The sequence below is a fragment of the Somniosus microcephalus genome, chromosome 9 (assembly GCF_052327205.1).
Source record: "Somniosus microcephalus isolate GS21.2 chromosome 9, FLI_Smic_1.0, whole genome shotgun sequence".
In the NCBI taxonomy this organism is placed as follows: domain Eukaryota; kingdom Metazoa; phylum Chordata; class Chondrichthyes; order Squaliformes; family Somniosidae; genus Somniosus; species Somniosus microcephalus.
Window position 1 is genome coordinate 86,637,751 of NC_140995.1, and position 17,917 is coordinate 86,655,667.

A 17,917-nucleotide genomic window follows, 5' to 3' on the forward strand; every position below is an offset into this window, starting at 1 on the left:
AAATTGAGGCTCATGGAATAGCTGGGTCAGTGGCAGCTTGGATAAGGAATTGGCTTAAGGGCAGAAAACAGCGAGTTGTGGTAAATGGCTGTTTTACAGACTGGAGGATGGCAAACAGTGGTGTTCTCCAATGGTCAGTGCTGTGGCCACTGCTTTTAGTTGCTATATATATAAATGACCTGGATTTTGGAATACAGAGTAGAATTTCTAAATTTGCTGATGACCCCAAACTTGGGGGTGTGGCAAACAGTGATGATGATATCAATCGACTGTAACAGGACTTAGAAAGGCTAGCAGAATGGGCAGACAAGTGGCAGGCGGAATTTAATACAGAGGAGTGTGAGGTGATGCTTTTTGGCAGAAGGAACATGGAGAGGCAACATACATGTAATGGCACAGTTTTAAAGAGTGTGCAGGAACAGAGGGACCTGGGAGTTAATGTGCATAGGTCCCTGAAGGTGGCAGGACATATTGAGAGAGTGGTTAACAAAGCATATAGGATCTTGGGCTTCATAAATAGAGGTATTGAGTACAAAAGTAGAGAAGTTATGCTGAACCTTTATAAAGTGCTGGTTAGGCCACAACTGGAGTATTGCGTCCAGTTCTGGTCACCACACGTTAGGAAGGATGTGAAGGCCCTTGAGAGGGTGCAAAGTAGATTTACCAGAATGGTTCTGGGGATGGGGGATCTTAGCTACAAGGACAGGTTGGAGAAGCTGGATTTGTTTTCATTAGAGCAAAGGAGGTTGAGGGGTGATTTGATAGAGGTGTACAAGATTATGACGGGTTTGGATAGGCTAGACGGGGAAAGGCTATTCCCACGAGCTGATGGTACAAGGACTAGCGGACACAGATTTAAGGTTTTGAGCAAGAGATACAGGGGGATGTGAGGAAAACCTTTTTTACACAGCGAGTGGAATTTGTTGCCGATGGGAGTGGTGGAAACGGAGACACTCAGGGCTAGAAATTCAGTAGGCTTTGCGCCCAGTTTTCGCCCAAAGAGGGCTTTTGCGCCACTTGCTGAGCTTTCGCCGATATTCAGTGCTGCGGTAATGGCGGCGTTAGCCAGTAGCGCTGCGCCGCCACCGATGACGTCATCAGTGTGCGCAGTGCCCCGCTACCGCCCCGCTACCGGCCCGACCACCATATTTAGTTGCGGCCGCCTCTTCCGCAGCGGCCGCAAACAGCGATCAGAAAATGGGGCCGTCCTGTAGCGTTAGTGGGGCGAGTTAAGGCGGAGGTGCGGTCGGCCGCTTTTTCGGCGGCCGCCTGCCCGCACCTCCTTACCCGGCCTCCTCCACCCCCCCCCCGCGGCATTGCCGGCTGTTTTCCGGGAGCCCGGCACTTCTCCGTGGTGCCGGGCTCATTTGCCGGCACTAGCGAGCGGCAATCTCGCTGTTGCAGGCACCTCCCCCTTAAGAGAGGGAGGAAGGCCTGCAGTACCGCAGCTACCGCTCCGCAGCGGGTGGCGCTGCAGCACCTAGCGCGCCGATATTCAGTTTCAGCGCCCCAAGCGGGGGCGCCGAAACCCTTGAATAGCGGCCGCCTTCGAGTTGGGGCGCTGAAACTGAATTTCCGGCGGGCGCAAGAACTTCCGCACGCAGCGGTACTTTCTGGGTGTGAGCGAGCTGGCCGCCCCAAACTGAATTTCTAGGCCTCAATGTTTTCCAGGGGAGACTGGATAGGCACTTGAGGGGAGTAAACTTGCAGGGCTATGGGGATAGAGCAGGGGAATGGGACTGACTGGATTACTCTACAGAGAGCCGGCACGGACTCGATTGGCTGAATGGCCTCATTTTGTGCCATTATGACTCTCTGGGTGCGATCTTGCCAGCCCTGGGGAGGTGAGTTTGGAGGCAGGATGGCAGAATCTGCGGGCGGGTGCCCATCCCGCTCCTTGCCCGCCTCCATGCCATCTTCCCAGGAGACGGGTAGCTGACCCACGCCAGGTCCCATCTCCTCGAGGCGGGAAGAGGTTTACAGCCACTTAACTGCCTGTTAACAGGTAGTTAAACACAGACATAGACATAGACATAGAAGAGAGGAGCAGGAGTAGGCCATTCGGCCCTTCGAGTCTGCTCCGCCATTCAATGAGATCATGGCTGATCATCCAAATTCAGTACCCTGTCCCTGCCTTCTCCCCATATTCCTTGATCCCTTTAGCCTCAAGAAATATATCCAACTCTTTCTTGAATATATTTAATGAACTGGCCTCCACCGCCCTCTGTGGCAAAGAATTCCATAGGTTCACCACTCTCTGGGTGAAGAAATTCCTCCTCATTTCAGTCCTAAATGGCTTACCACTTATTCTTAGACTATGATCCCTGGTTCTGGACTACCCGGCCATCATAAACATCCTTCCTGCATCTAGTCAGTCCAGGCCTGACAGAATTTTATAGGTTTCGATGAGATCCCCTCTCAATCTTCTAAACTCCAGTGACTTTAAGCCCAATCGACACAATCTCTCCTCATACGTCATTTCTGCCATCCCAGGTATCAGCCTGGTGAATCTTCGCTGCACTCCTTCCATGGCAATAACATCCTTCCTCAGGTAAGGCGACCAAAACTGCACACAATACTCAAGGTGCGGTCTCACCAAGGCCCTGTACAACTGTAGCAAGACATCCTTGTTCCTGTACTCGAACCCTCTTGCTACGAATGCCAACATACCATTTGCCTTCTTAACCGCTTGCTGCACCTGCATGCTTACCTTCAGCGACTGGTGCACAAGAACACCAGGTCTCTTTGCACTTCCCCTTCTCCGAATCTATTGCCATTCAAATAATAATCTGCCTTCCTGTTTTTGCCACCAAAGTGGATAACCTCACATTTATCCACATTATACTGCATTTGCCATGTTTCTGCCCAATCACCTAACCTGTCCAAATCGTACTGGAGTTTCACAACATCCTCCTCACAGCTTACCCTCCCACCCAGCTTTGTTTCGTCTGCAAATTTGGAGATATTACATCCAATTTCCTCATCCAGATCATTAATATATATTGTGAACAGCTGGGGTCCTAGGACTGATCCTTGCGGTACCCCACTAGTCACTGCCTGCCACTCGGAAAACGACCCGTTTATTCCAACTCTTTGCTTTCTGTCCGCCAACCAGTTCTCTATCCAAGTCAATACCTTGCCCCCAATCCCATGTGCCTTAATTTTGCATGCTAATCTCTTATGTGGGACCTTATCGAAAGCCTTCTGAAAGTCCAAATACATCACATCCACTGGTTCTCCCTTAACTATTTTACCAGTTACATCCTCAAAAAATTCCAGTAGATTAGTCAAACATGATTTACCTTTTGTAAATCCATGTTGACTTTGTCCGATCCTGTCACTGCTTTCCATGTGCTCTGCTATTACACCTTTTATAATGGACTCTAGCATTTTCCCCACTACTGATGTCAGGCTTACCGGTCTATAATTCCCCGCTTTTTCTCTACCACCTTTTTTGAATAGTGGTGTAACATTAGCTACCCTCCAATCCATGGGTACTGTTCCAGAGTCTATCGAGTTCTGGAAGATGACCAGCAATGCATCTACTATTTCTAGGGCCACTTCCTTAAGTACCCTGGGATGTAGATTATCATGCCCTGGGGATTTATCGGCTTTCAGTCCCATCAATGTTCCCAACACCATTTCCCTACAAATACTGATTTCTTTCAGTTCCACCCTTTCATCAGACCCTATGTTCCCCGACATCTCTGGGAGGTTATTTGTGTCCTCCTTTGTGAAGACAGAACCAAAGTATGAATTTAGTTGGTCTGCCATTTCTTTGTTCCCCATTATAAATTCCCCTGATTATGACTGCAAGGGACCTATGCTTGACTTCACCAATCTTTTTCTCTTCACATATCTATAAAAGCTTTTACAGTCAGTTTTTATGTTCCCTGAAAGCTTACTCTCATATTCTATTTTCCTTTCTTAATTAATCCCTTTGGCCTCCTTTGTTGAATCCTAAACTGCTCCCAATCCTCAGGATTATTGCTTTTTCTGGCCAATTTATATGTCGTCTCCTTGGATCTTATGCTATCCCTAATTTCCCTTGTTAGCCACGGTTGAGTCACCTTTTTTGTTTTATTTTTATGCCAAACTGGGATGAACAAATTCTGTAGCTCATCCATTCGGTCTTTGAATGTTTGCCATTGCCTATCCACCGTCAACCCTTTGAGTGCCATTCCCCAATCAATCCTACCCAACTCGCTCCTCAGACCAGCGTAGTTTCCTTTATTTAAATTGTGGTCCCTAGTCTCTGAGTCAACTATTTCATCCTCCATCTTAATGAAGAATTCGATCATATTATGATCGCTCCGACCCAAGGGGCCTCATACAACAAGATTGCTAATTAACCCTTTCTCATTACATAATACCCAGTCTAAGATGGCCTGATCTCTGGTTGGTTCCTCGACATATTGGTCCAGGAAACCATCCCGTAAATACTCCAGGAATTCCTCCTCCACAGTATTGTTAGTATTTTGGTTAGCCCAATCTATATGTAGATTAAAGTCACCCATGATGACTGCTGTGCCCTTATTGCACGCTTCTTTAATTTCCCTTTTCATGCCATCCCCAACCTCCACCTTACTGTTGGGAGGTCTATACACCACTCCCACTAATGTTTTTTTCCCCTTAGTATTTCTCAATTCTACCCATACAGATTCCACATCATCAGAGCTAATATCCTTCATTACAATTGTATTAATCCCTTCTTTAACCAGTAATGCTACCCCACCGCCCTTTCCTTTTTGCCTATCTTTCCTGAATATCGAATACCCCTGGATGTTGAGTTCCCAGTCTTGGCCATCCTTGAGCCATGTTTCCGTAATCCCAGCCAAATCTTATTCGTTTACCTCTATTTGCGCAGCCAATTCGTCCACCTTATTACAAATGCTCCTCGCATTAAGACACAAAGCCTTCAGGCTTGTTTTTTTAATGCTCTTAGACCTATTAGAATTATTATTTACTGTGGCCACATTTGAGTTAAACCGTTGATTTCTCTGACTGCCACTTTATTTTTTCTCCTTCCTATCTTTTGCTTTTATCCCTGTTTCCCTTTCCTCTGTCTCCCTGCTCAGGTTCCCAACCCCCAATCCTTTAAGTAATGTTCCCCCATCCATCCTAGCCAACTCGCATCCCCAACTGTTGAAGCCTACAGGAAGAAACTTGGAGATATTACATCTAGTTCCCTCATCTAGATCATTAATATATATTGTGAGTAGCTGGGGTCCTTGCACCGATCCCTGCGGTACCCCACTAGTCACTGCCTGCCACTCGGAAAAAGACCCGTTTATTCCAATTCTTTGCTTCCTGTCTGCCAACTAGTTCTCTATCCAAGTCACTCCTTTACCACTAATCCCATGAGCTTTAACTTTGCACGCTAATCTCTTATGCGGGACCTTATCGAAAGCCTTCTGAAAGTCCAAATACACCACATCCACTAGTTCTCCCTTATCTATTCTACCAGTTACATCCTCAAAAAATTCCAGTAGATTAGTCAAGCATGATTTAACTTTTGTAAATACATGTTGACTTTTTCTGATCCTGTCACTGTTTTCCAAGTCTTTTATAATGGACTGTATCATATTCCCCACTACCGATGTCAGGCTTACCGGTCTATAATTCCCTGTTTTCTCTCTACCACCTTTTCTAAATGGTGGGGTTACATTAGCTACCCTCCAATCTATGGGAACTCTGCCAGAGTCCATAGAATTTTGGAAGATGACCAGCAGTGCATCTACTATTTCTAGGGCCACTTCCTTAACAGGCAGTTAAGAGGATTATCCCCATTTTTCCACCAGAGGTGCGGGCTTATCGATGTCAGGAAACCCCGCCAGGGTCACCAAAGTGATAGAAAATGTTTACTTACCTTTGTTTCTTCCTGCAGGCTTCAACAGCTGGGGATGTGAGTTGGCTAGGATGGATGGGGGAACTTTACTTTAAGGGTTGATGGTGGATAGGCAATGGCAAACATTTAAAGATCGCATGGATGAACTACAGAATTTGTTCATCCCTGTCTGGCATAAAAATAAAACAAAAAAGGTGGCACAACCGTGGCAAAAAAGGGAAATTAGGGATAGCATAAGATCCAAGGAGAGGATATATAACTTGACAAGAAAATGCAGCAAACCTGAGGATTGGGACCAGTTTAGTATTCAGCAAAGGAGGACAAAGTGTTTAATTAAGAGGGGGAAAATAGAATATGCGAGTAAGCTTGCGAGGAACATAAAAACTGACTGTAAAAGCTTCTATAGATATGTGAAGAGAAAAAGATTGGTGAAGTCAAGCGTAGGTCCCTTGCAGTCATAATCAGGGGAATTTATAATGGGGAACAAAGAAATGGCTGACCAATAAAATACATACTTTGGTTCTGTCTTCACAAAGGAGGACACAAATAACCTCCCAGAGATGTAGGGGAACATAGGGTCTAATGAGAGGGAGGAACTGAATGAAATCAGTATTTGTAAGGAAATGGTGTTAGGGAAATTGATGGGATTGAAGGCCGAAAAATCCCCAGGGCCTGATAAACTACATTCTAGGGTACTTAAGGAAGTGGCGCTAGAAATAGTAGATGCACTGCTGGTCATCTTCCAAAATTCTATGGACTCTGGCAGAGTTCCCATAGATTGGAGGGTAGCTAATGTAACCCCACCATTTAGAAAAGGTGGTAGAGAGAAAACAGGGAATTATAGACCGGTAAGCCTGACATCGGTAGTGGGGAATATGCTACAGTCCATTATAAAAGACTTGGAAAACAGTGACAGGATCGGAAAAAGTCAACATGTATTTACAAAAGTTAAATCATGCTTGACTAATCTACTGGAATTTTTTGAGGATGTAACTGGTAGAATAGATAAGGGAGAACCAGTGGATGTGGTGCATTTGGACTTTCAGAAGGCTTTCGATAAGGTCCCGCATAAGAGATTAGCGTGCAAAGTTAAAGCTCATGGGATTAGTGGTAAAGGAGTGACTTGGATAGAGAACTAGTTGGCAGACAGGAAGCAAAGAGTTGGAGTAAACGGGTCTTTTTCTGAGTGGCAGGCAGTGACTAGTGGGGTACCGCAGGGATCGGTGCTAGGACCCCAGCTATTCACAATATATATTAATGACCTAGATGAGGGAACTAGATGTAATATCTCCAAGTTTGCAGATGACACAAAGCTGGGTGCTGTGAGGAGGATGCAGAGAAACTCCAGTATGATTTGGACAGGTTGGCTGATTGGGCAGATGCATGGCAGATGCAGTATAATATGGATAAATGTGAGGTTATCCACTTTGGTGGCAAAAAGAGGAAGGCAGATTATTATCTGAACGGCAATAGATTGGGAGAAGCGGAAATGCAATGTGACCCGGGTGTCCTTGTGCACCAGTCACTGAAGGTAAGCATGCAGGTGCAACAGGCGGTTAAGAAGGTGAATGGAATGTTGGCCTTCATAGCAAGAGGATTTGAGTACAGGAGCAAGGATGTCTTGCTGCAGTTGTACAGGGCCTTGGCGAGACCACACATTGAGTACTGTAAGATTTGCAAAATTTCTACATTTCCCCGAAGGCTGTTATTAATAAACGGGACCCCGCGTGGACATTTTAAATCAAAAAGGGGTACCCAAGATGGCGTCCGTGCCTCGTGGCAGAAAGCCTGTGGGATTTTAAAATGGACTCTGCAACGCAGACAGCCTGTGGATCGAAACCCAAGCTGCAGGTTTCTGTGAAGAGAGACTTTGTATTTTGGAACCAGACAGGATTCTGAATTATGCTTTTGACCGAATTGAGACAAATCTAAATTCAGTTTAGGCCGATAGTTAAGGCCATCAAGTAGTCTACATACATTATCGGAAACAGTTTAACAGAGCCATCGAGGCTGGACAGGCCCATCAAGGAACTTTCATGACAATACAAGTCAATTATCGGGCCGGTAGATTCAATTACCGGCCATCTAAAAAAACAGTTAGTATGGATTGCTAACATTATTTAAAATAGCCCGCCAAATTAAAACAAAGAACTAACCTGATTTGGCGTGCAAATAAGGGTTTTCGACAAGGGTATAATTGAAGGCCCCCGGGTAGCAATCGGTGTGGTGTGCTGTGCTGTCCTGGTGCTGCTGCTCTTCGTCCCCTCGCCCTCGTGGCTGCCGCTCTTTCTCCATCCTGCGCTTATCCCCTGGCCTTTGCCCGTGCCTTTCCCCACTCCATCTGGAATCGCCCCGGCACCGGGTCGGGCGGACACGGACAATTCAGGCCAGGCGAGGCGGGACGCGACAAGGGGAGGAGGGAAGACCACCGGAGGGAAGGCCACCTGAGGAAGACTGGCTGAAGAAGAACAACTGAGGAGACGAACTGAGGGGAGGCTTCGAATTATCGGGCCTCCAGCCTCAGTCGACCTTCGAATATCTGCATAGCAACTCAATCTGTCGGCTGTCGACAAAGAATCATCCCTGCAAGGTAAAGTACCCAAACAGAGACTTTAACTTTGGGGTACTCGAACCTGGGCAATGCCCTTGCAGTGCTCGGAGGCCACGTGACGACGGCAGACTCCAGAGAGCACCAAGGGCGAACCCCAAACCCAACCGCTGTTTTGAGTCCAACAAACCCTTTTGATTGGTGAGCATGAAGTTCTGACCCCTCATAGCTTAACCTAGTTAGGTATAGGGGGTGGGATAAAGATAAGGGGATTGTTAAGATAGTTGTTTTCCCTCGATGTGCCATGTGTTCCCCATTCCCTGTATAAGTATAGTTATTCATCTTTTGTATTTTTGCCTGTAGAAGTGTACACTAGTAATTTTTCCAGAAGATTGTATCAGTTTTCCTCTTCAATAAAATCTTGGTTTTTGTTTACATCCAACCACCTGTCTACTCGAGTCTTCTCGATAACACCGCCTTGTACCTAAGTCCGGTGTCTAGAACCCAGGGGCGTGGGAGTGATTCGAACCGCTCACAAAAAAGTCAGAGGCATAAATGACTGGGTGTATCAGCCAAACAACACCACCACACGCCACCCCCTTCAGTACTGTGTGCAGTTTTGTTCGCCTTATCTGAGGAAGGATGTTCTTGCCATGGAGGTAGTGCAGTGAAGATTCACCAGAGTGATACCTGGGATGGCAGGAATGACGTATGAGGAGTGATTGGGTCGATTGGGCTTATATTCACTGGAGTTTAGAAGAATGAGAGGGGATCTCATTGAAACTTATAAAATTCTACAGGACTAGACTGACTAGATGCAGGATGTTCCTGATGGCAGGGGAGTCCAGAACCAGGGGTCACAGTCTAAGGATAAGGGGTAAGCCATTTAGGACAGAGGTGAGGAGGAATTTCTTCACCCAGAGAGTGGTGACACTGTGAAATTCTCTACCACAGAAGGCACTTGAGGCCAATTCATTAAATATATTCAAGAAGGAGTTAGATATATTTCTTAAGGCAAAAGGGATCAAGGGATATGGGGAAACATAGAAGATAGGAGCAGGAGTAGGCCATTAGGTCTCTCGAGCCTGTTCCGCCATTTAATGAGATCATGGCTGATCATCCAAATTCAGTACCCTGTCCCTGCTTTCACCCCATATCCCTTCAGCTGCCTTCTGTAGTAGAGAATTCCACAGGTTCACCACTCTTTGGGTGAAGAAATTCCTCCTCTGCCATCGGGAACATCCTTCCTGCATGTAGTCGGTCTAGTCCTGTTAGAAATTTATAACATTCAATGAGATCCCCTCTGATTCTTCTAAACTCCAGCGAATATAAGCCCAATCGACTCAATCTCTGTTCATACGTCATTCCTGCCATCCCAGGTATCAGTCTGGTGAATCTTCACTGCACTACCTCCATGGCAAGAGCATCCTTCCTCAGGTAAGGGGAAAAAACTGCACACAGTACTCAATGTGTGGTCTCACCAAGGCCCTGTACAACTGCAGCAAGACATCCTTGCTCCTGTACTCGAATCCTCTCGCTATGAAGGCCAACATACCATTCGCCTTCTTAACCGCCTGTTGCACCTGCATGCTTACCTTCAGCGGCTGGTGCACAAGGACACCCAGGTTTTGTTGCACTTCCCCTTCTCCCAATCTATTGCCATTCAGATAATAATCTGCCTTCCTGTTTTTGCCACCAAAGTGGATAACCTCACAATTATCCATATTATACTGCATCTGACATGCATCTGCCCAATCACCCAACCTGTCCAAATCAAACTGGAGTTTCTCTGCATCCTCCTCACAGCACACACGTCCACCCAGCTTTGTGTCATCTGCAAACTTGGAGATATTACATCTAGTTCCCTCGTCTAGATCATTAATATATATTGTGATTAGCTGGGGTCCTAGCACCGATCCCTGCAGAACCCTACTAGTCACTGCTGTAAGGGGTTTTCTCTCCGAGATTGCAGAGGTTTCTCTCGCCAGAGGCCTCTCTCTCTCTTTTGCACAGCAAAACCTTGAGTGGTTCGACCCACTCGCCCCTTAGGTTCTAGACACTGGTCTTAGATGCAGGAACTACAATACAGAAAATATTCTTATAGACCAAGTTTAATTAATCGAAATGGAATTTTATTGCATATGGAAAAACAAATCAAATGCAAGCAAATAAGAGGGTACATGGGAGGGGAAAAACAAATCATAACAATACAACACTAGCTAAAATAGATACAGGCATATTATACTTTACAAAAGTCATCATGAAATGGGGAAACACATGGAACATCGAGGGACAACAACTCATGTTAATTATACCCAAAATGACCACCCCCTTTAACCTATCTAGATCCGATTATGAAGGGCCAGAAACATGCTCACCAATCCAGTTGGAAAAGTATAGAGTTTTGAAACGGGTCTGCGTTTTGATCCTTTCATGCGCCCTGTCTCCATGTGGTCATTGGGCTGTGGGAGCAGCAGGCTGCTCAGGCTGATGGCTCCTTTACTTCAGCAAGATGAGCGGAGCCTCATCTTGTTCACAGCTCGTTTTTTCATGTGCTCCAGCCCACGATGTGGTGGGGCATTTCATCCTCTCTTCTTCTCCTCGACTTTCTCCTCGTTTTGCAGCGGCCCCGGGGTTTTTGGTCGATGATCTCCCGACGAATACCCCGGAGGCCGAACGCAAACTTGAACCACCTTCTCGACTCGGGAGTGGCCGAGGCGTTCCTGCTACCGATGTCTCTCTCTGGCTACGAGGTTTTAGCGTACTCGTCTTCCAGAAGCATCTAAAAGCTTCCTCCTAGATTTTCGATGGATCCCCAATGTCATCAGCTATCTGGGCACTCAATTCTTCAACCAGCAACTGTCTTTCCCCGGGATCCCCAATTATACTTCTCAATCGGGGCCTTATCTCCCGCCTAATCAAGGTTGGTCTTTGTTTAACTTTTGGCGGGCTTATAGCACAGCGGGGTAGTTATTATATTTAAACTGCTTTCGGGATGGCCGGTGATGGCCATCTCTGGTCTGGAATGACCTGGTAATGATTTAATGTTTTCTTGATGTCTTTAACGGGTCCTTGATGCATTCTTTATGAATATGGAACCGTTCCCCTTTGTCTGGGTAAACAATTAGATGGCCTTCATCCACAGGCTGATCTGACTGGATCTGCATCCAATCTTTATGCATGTGTTAAAGTCTGGTTTCGTTTTCTCAGAAACGGCTTCCAGAACTTACTGTGGGTTGAATCCACAAAGGCTGTCTGGGGACTGCAGGAACTATTTTAAAGTGTCCCAATAAGTCGGTCACGGGGTCTGGCGGCCATTTTATGCGGCCCTTTTCTGGGCTTCTTTTAAAACAGTCTTTTAAAAATCACAGCCTCTTCTGCCAGAGGACCCTTATAATACAATATTAATTTTGCAAAATAAACAGTCCTCCCTGATGATACTATAACTTGCTTGAAGTATCATAATTCTGGGTGAGCAAAATTTTCTGACTTTCCATAATTAAACCATCCCCTGTAATTACCTATCCATTACCCCACGCCACATGAATTTCCCATTTCAGAAAACCTACAGTGTACATTGAGCATCTATAGATGGCAATACATTGGATTTAAAATCTGAGACACTCATTTCCAGACGTGGAGGGGGGCCTAATACCCCTACACCACCTGGTCCATACACATTATCATTTATTAACAACAACTCGCTTAACGAGTTTCAATAATAAAATAACGTACACACACAAAAATTACACATGGCCAAACATTAAACAAAAAGGAGGGGGAGAAACTTTAACTTTATACACAGCAGCAAAAAAATCTAAACGTGTGTCTCTTCTTCTACCCGCACTTAATGCTCTCTCCATTCTCCTCTGTTCTCGTACTTCTGCGAAAGTCTGACCTTTTTACAGAGTATAAACAGCAAATAAACCACTATAAAAACCTGACAAACTACAAGGATGTGAGAGGCTATCTTAATCCAAGAAGGGATTTCTATATTAGTGAACAGGTACCACCACGGTGGGGTTACTATATCCAGTACTAGCTGAAGTGCCCGGCATGTTGTTGTTGGAAGAGAGAGAGAGAGCGACTGGGGGGAAGAGAGAGAGTGACTGGGGGGAAGAGAGAGAGCGACTGGGGGGAAGAGAGAGCGCGACTGGGGGGAAGAGAGAGAGCGACTGGTGGGAAGAGAGAGAGCGAATGGGGGGAAGAGAGAGAGCAACTGGGGGGAAGAGAGAGAGTGACTGGGGGGAAGAGAGAGCCCGACTGGGTGGAAGAGAGAGAGCGACTGGGGGAAGAGAGAGCGACTGGGGGGAAGAGAGAGAGCGACTGGGGGGAAGAGAGAGTGCGACGGGGGGGAAGAGAGAGAGCGACTGGGGGGAAGAGAGAGCGACTGGGGGGAAGAGAGAGCGACTGGGGGGGAGAGAGAGAGCGACTGGGGGAAGAGAGAGAGCGACTGGGGGAAGAGAGAGAGCGACTGGGGGGAAGAGAGAGAGCGACTGGGGGAAGAGAGAGTGTGACTTGGGGAAGAGAGAGAGTGACTGCGGGGAAGAGAGAGAGCAACTGGGGGGAAGAGAGAGAGCGACTGGGGGGAAGAGAGAGAGCGACTGGGGGGAAGAGAGAGAGCGACTGCGGGGAAGAGAGAGAGCAACTGGGGGGAAGAGAGAGAGCGACTGGGGGGAAGAGAGAGAGCGACTGGGGGGAAGAGAGAGAGCGACTGGGGGAAAAATAGAAAGCGACGGGGGGAAGATAGCGAGCAACTGGGGGAGTAGGGGGGTAACGGGGGGTAGGGGGGAAGGGGGAGGGGGAAGAGGGGTAGGGGGGATGGGGTAGGGGGGAAGGGGGGTGGGGCGGAAGGGAGGTAGGGAAAGGGGGTGTGGGGGGGAGGGGGAGGGGGGAGGGGGAGGGGAAGGGGGAAGGGAAGGGGGGGAGGGAGGGGGGGAGGTGGGAGGGGAAGAGGGGGAGAGGGAGGGTGAGGGAGGGGGAGGGAGGGAGAGAGGGGTGAGGGAGGAGGGGGAGGGAGGAGGGAGGGAGGGGAGAGTGACAGAGGGAAGGAGAGATAGATTGCGAGTGGCCGCTCCCGCGCTCCCGAGCTCCTGAGCCCCGCGCTCCCGCTCTCCAAGCCCCGCCCCCCGAGCCCCACGCTCTCCCGAGCTCCGCCTCCCCAAGCCCCGCGCTCCTGCTCTCCCGAAACCCGCGGTCCCACGCTTCCGAGCACCGCGCTCCCGCTCTCCCGAGCCCCGCGCTCCCGAGCCCCGCGCTCCTGCTATACCGAGTCCCGCCCCCCCGAGCCCCGCCTCCCCAAGCCCCGCTCTCCCGCTCTCCTGAGCCCCGCGCTCCCGCTCTCCCGAGCCCCGCCCCCCGCCCAAGCCAGCTTCAAGACCAGAGAGAGAGACGCCGCCACGCAACCTACCGCGTGAGGCCCGGCCGGACTCAAGTCGCGCTCCGGGCGGAAGTTGACGTGCGCACTGACTCCCGACCCGCCCGCCTTTACTAAGATGGCAATGCTCGCCTCATGCCCGCCCCCTCCAGCCTTCACAAAGATGGCGGCGATCGCGGGCCTTTTGTTGATCGCGACGGGAGGTGCCTAGCTCGGGCGTGGCAGGGCAACAGAGGCCCAGGCTTCGAGGCCTGGAAAAACGGTGAAAGGTAGGAAAATTATAGAGGTTAGAGAAAAGATTTACAAATTAATTAACTTATTTTTAAAAACAATTTGTGTTTTAAAAGCAACTTTTTTTTTGCTGGAAATGTAGATTTGAAAAGAAACACGCAGAAATTGGGAAAAAGAAACAAAGCGTTTGTAATCAAGATGGCGGCCACTCACCTCATTTCAGAACGATAAGGCCCGCCCACACACGCACCGATTGGTCAACCGTCAGGTCGCTAAACTGTAGGATTGGACAATCATCATGTCACTCAACTGTAGGATGGCCTGCCCGCTCACACAATGAACCCGCCCCCACTCGATGCAAATGAGCGGATAATGAGCGGAATTCTGAACGTTTTTTGGATACCGTCGGCAAAATTTCTCTCCGGCCAAAAAGTAGATATGCCTACAAGAGTCCCCTAATGATGAGCTTTCTTTTCATATAACATATGTGTAGGTACGCTCTATAACTTTTGATTGTATAGCCGGACAGACAGACAGACAGACAGAGAGACAGAGAGACAGACAGACAGACAGAGAGACATACTCTTACATATATATATAGACTAGCTGAAGTGCCCGGCGGTGCTGAGGGTCTTTTGTGGGCATGTTGTTGTTGGAAGAGTGAGAGCGAGCGACTGGGGGGAAGAGAGAGAGCAAGAGACGGGGGGGAAGAGAGAGAGCAAGAGACTGGGGGGAAGAGAGAGAGCAAGAGACTGGGGGAAGAGAGAGAGCGAGAGACTGGGGGGAAGAGAGCGAGCGAGAGACTGGGGGGAAGAGGGAGAATGAGAGACTGGGGGAAGAGAGAGAGCGAGAGACTGGGGGGAGAGAGAGAGAGCGAGAGACTGGGGGGAAGAGAGAGAGCAAGAGACTGGGGGAAGAGAGAGAGCGAGAGACAGGGGGGAGGGAAGGGGGAGGGAGGGGGGAAGGGAAGGGGATGGAGGGGGGGAAGGGGGGGGAGGGTGGGAAGGGAATGGGGACGGAGGGGGGGAAGGGAAGGGGAGGGAGGGAGGGAGGGGAAGGGAAAGGGGGGAAGGGAAGAGGGAAAGGGGGAAGGGAAGGGGGACAGGGGGGAGAAGGGAGGGGGGAGTGAGGTGGGGGGAAGGGAGGGAGGGGGGAAGGGAGGGGAGGGGAAGGGAAGGGGGAGGGAGGGAGGGAGGGGAAGGGAAAGGGGGGAAGGGAAGAGGGAAAGGGGAAAGGAAGGGGGAAAGGAGGGGGGAAGGGAGGGCGAGGGGGGAAGGGAGGGAGGCGGGGGGAAGGGAGGGGGAGGGGAAGGGAGGGGAGGGAGGGGGTGAAGGGAGGGGAGAGAGGGGGAAGGGAGAGAGGGAGGTGAAGGGAAAGGTGGGGAAGGGAAGAGGGAAAGGGGGGAAGGGAAGGGGGACAGGGGGGAGAAGGGAGGGGGGAGTGAGGTGGGGGGAAGGGAGGGAGGGGGGGAAGGGAGGGGAGAGGAAGGGGGGGAGGGGGGAAGGGAGGGGGGAAGGGAGGGGGGAAGGGGGAGGGAGGAGGGAGGGGGAGGGGAGAGAGGGGGGAAGGGAGGGAGGGAGGGGAAGGGAAAGGTGGGGAAGGGGAGAGGGAAAGGGGCAGAAGGGAAGGGGACAAGGGGGAGAAGGGAGGGGGGAAGGGAGTGGGTGGGAGGGAGGGGGAAGGGAGGGGGGAAGGGAGGGGAGGGGGGAAGGGAGGGGGGAAGGGAGGGGGGAAGGGAGGGGAGAGAGGGGGGAAGGGAGGGGAGAGAGGGGGAAGGGAGGGAGGGAGGGGAAGGGAATGGTGGGGAATGGAAGAGGGAAAGGGGGAAGGGAAGGGGGACAGGGGGAGAAGGGGTGGGAGGAAGGGGGGAAGGGAGGTGACGGGGGAAGGGGGGAAGGGAGGAGGGAAGGGAGGGTGAAAGGAAGGGGGAAGGGGGAGGGAGGAGGGAGGGGGAGGGAGGAGGGAGGGGAGGGAGGGGGAGGGGAGGGAGGGAGGAAGGGAGGGAGGGGGGAAGGGGAGGGGGAAGGGAGGGGTGGGAAGGGGAGGGGGAAGGGAGGGGGGGAACGGAGGGGGGAAGGGGAGGGGGAAGGGAGGGGGGAAGGGGAGGGGAAGGGAGGGGGAAGGGAGGGGGGAAGGGAAGGGTGTGTGTGGGAGGGGGGAAGGGGGGTGTGGGGGGGAAGAGGGTGTGTGGGGGGAAGGGGGTGTGTGGGAGGGGGCGGAAGTGGGTGGGTGGGAGGGGGGAAGGGGCTGTTTGGGAGGGGGGGTGGAAAGGGAGAGGGGGAGCCAGCAGACCCTCTCCCCTCTGCCAGTGTTGGTCCCTGTCGGGGCCGGAAGCCTCGGACTGGAGTTGCGCTGCCGGCCGTTGGAGAAGCCTAGGCCTCGGGCCCCTGCACTGACATGGCACAGCCTACCTTTTAATACCTTGAAACATGAAACTTAAAGTACTTATAAAACATTTTTGGTAAATCTTTCTATAACATACACTTTACAACCTCACCAATCTTTTTATAAAGAAAGGGTTCCTCACCTGTCACTGCTGTATCAGAAACAACAATGGCCACCGCTTGCTTTTCAGTTGGAAAGATTAGGACCTGATTGTGAGCACTGAAGCCCCACCCACTCTATGTTCCTGTACTAAGATGGCCGCGCCTGCACTCTGTTACACACTGAATCAAAATGGCGTCGCACTGAAACTTTTCACCCTCCTTGACAAAGAAGGCTGCCATTTACCTGGGGTTGTTAGCAGAAGAAATCCCCTCAGCTGCAAACACGGGATCTTCAGATTATTATTCGGGGCATGCGACCTACCCAAGTTGCTTATGAAGCCTCCCCACCTACCGACCCCAGGAATGGAGCCAAGGCAGCAGACCCTCGCCCCAGTGCCATTGTTGGTCCCTGTCTAGGCTGGGAGCCTGGGACTGGAGTTGCGCTGCTGGCGGTTGGAGAAGCCTCGGCCCTGGTCCCCCGCACTGACATGGCCCAGAGAAATAAATCACATACTGGACTCATTTATTACACGCAAGTTATATAATGAGCTAGTTGGGGCTCCTAAGTACCAAATTTGTGCTGGATAAAATCCCCTCCACACACACAGAAAGTGGGAAAAATAAATCAATAGTTAGTAGTTAGGAATCAAGATGGCGGCAGGACGGGAGGTGCCTAGCTCGGGCGTGGCTGGGCAACAGAGGCCCAGGCTTCGAGGCCTGGATAAACGCTGAAAGGTAGGAAAATTATAGAGGTTAGAGAAAAGATTTACAGATTAATTAACTTTTTTTAAAAACAACTTGTGTTTTAAAAGCAATGTCTTTTTTTGCTGGACATGTTGATTTGAAAAGAAACACGCAGAAAGTGGGAAAAAGAAATGAAGAGTTTGGAATCAAGATGGCGGCCACTCACCTCATTTCAGAATGATAAGGCCCGCCCACACACGCACCGATTGGTCAACCGTCAGGTCACTGAACTGTAGGATTGGTCAATCATCCTGTCACTCGACTGTAGGATGGCCCGCCCGCACACGCAATGAACCTGCCCTCGTGACGCAGTGATTGGTCGACCGTCGGGTCGCTCAAATGTACGATTGGTCAACCTTCACGTCACTTGATGCTAATGAGCGGATAATGAGCGGAATTTTGAACATTTTTGGATACCGTCGGCACAATTTTTGTCCAACCAAAAAGTAAATACGCCTACAAGAGTCCCCTAATGATGAGCTTTCTTTTGATATAACATATGTGTAGGTACGCTCTATAACTTTACTTTTGATTGCATAGACAGACAGACAGACAGACAGAGAGACAGAGAGACATAGGCCTAGAAATTCAGTATAGCCACATTTGGGGCGCTAAAGTCGGGCGGCCGCTAAAGTTTGCGCCCGGCGCAAAGTCGCGCCACCTTCGCCGATATTCAGTCGCAT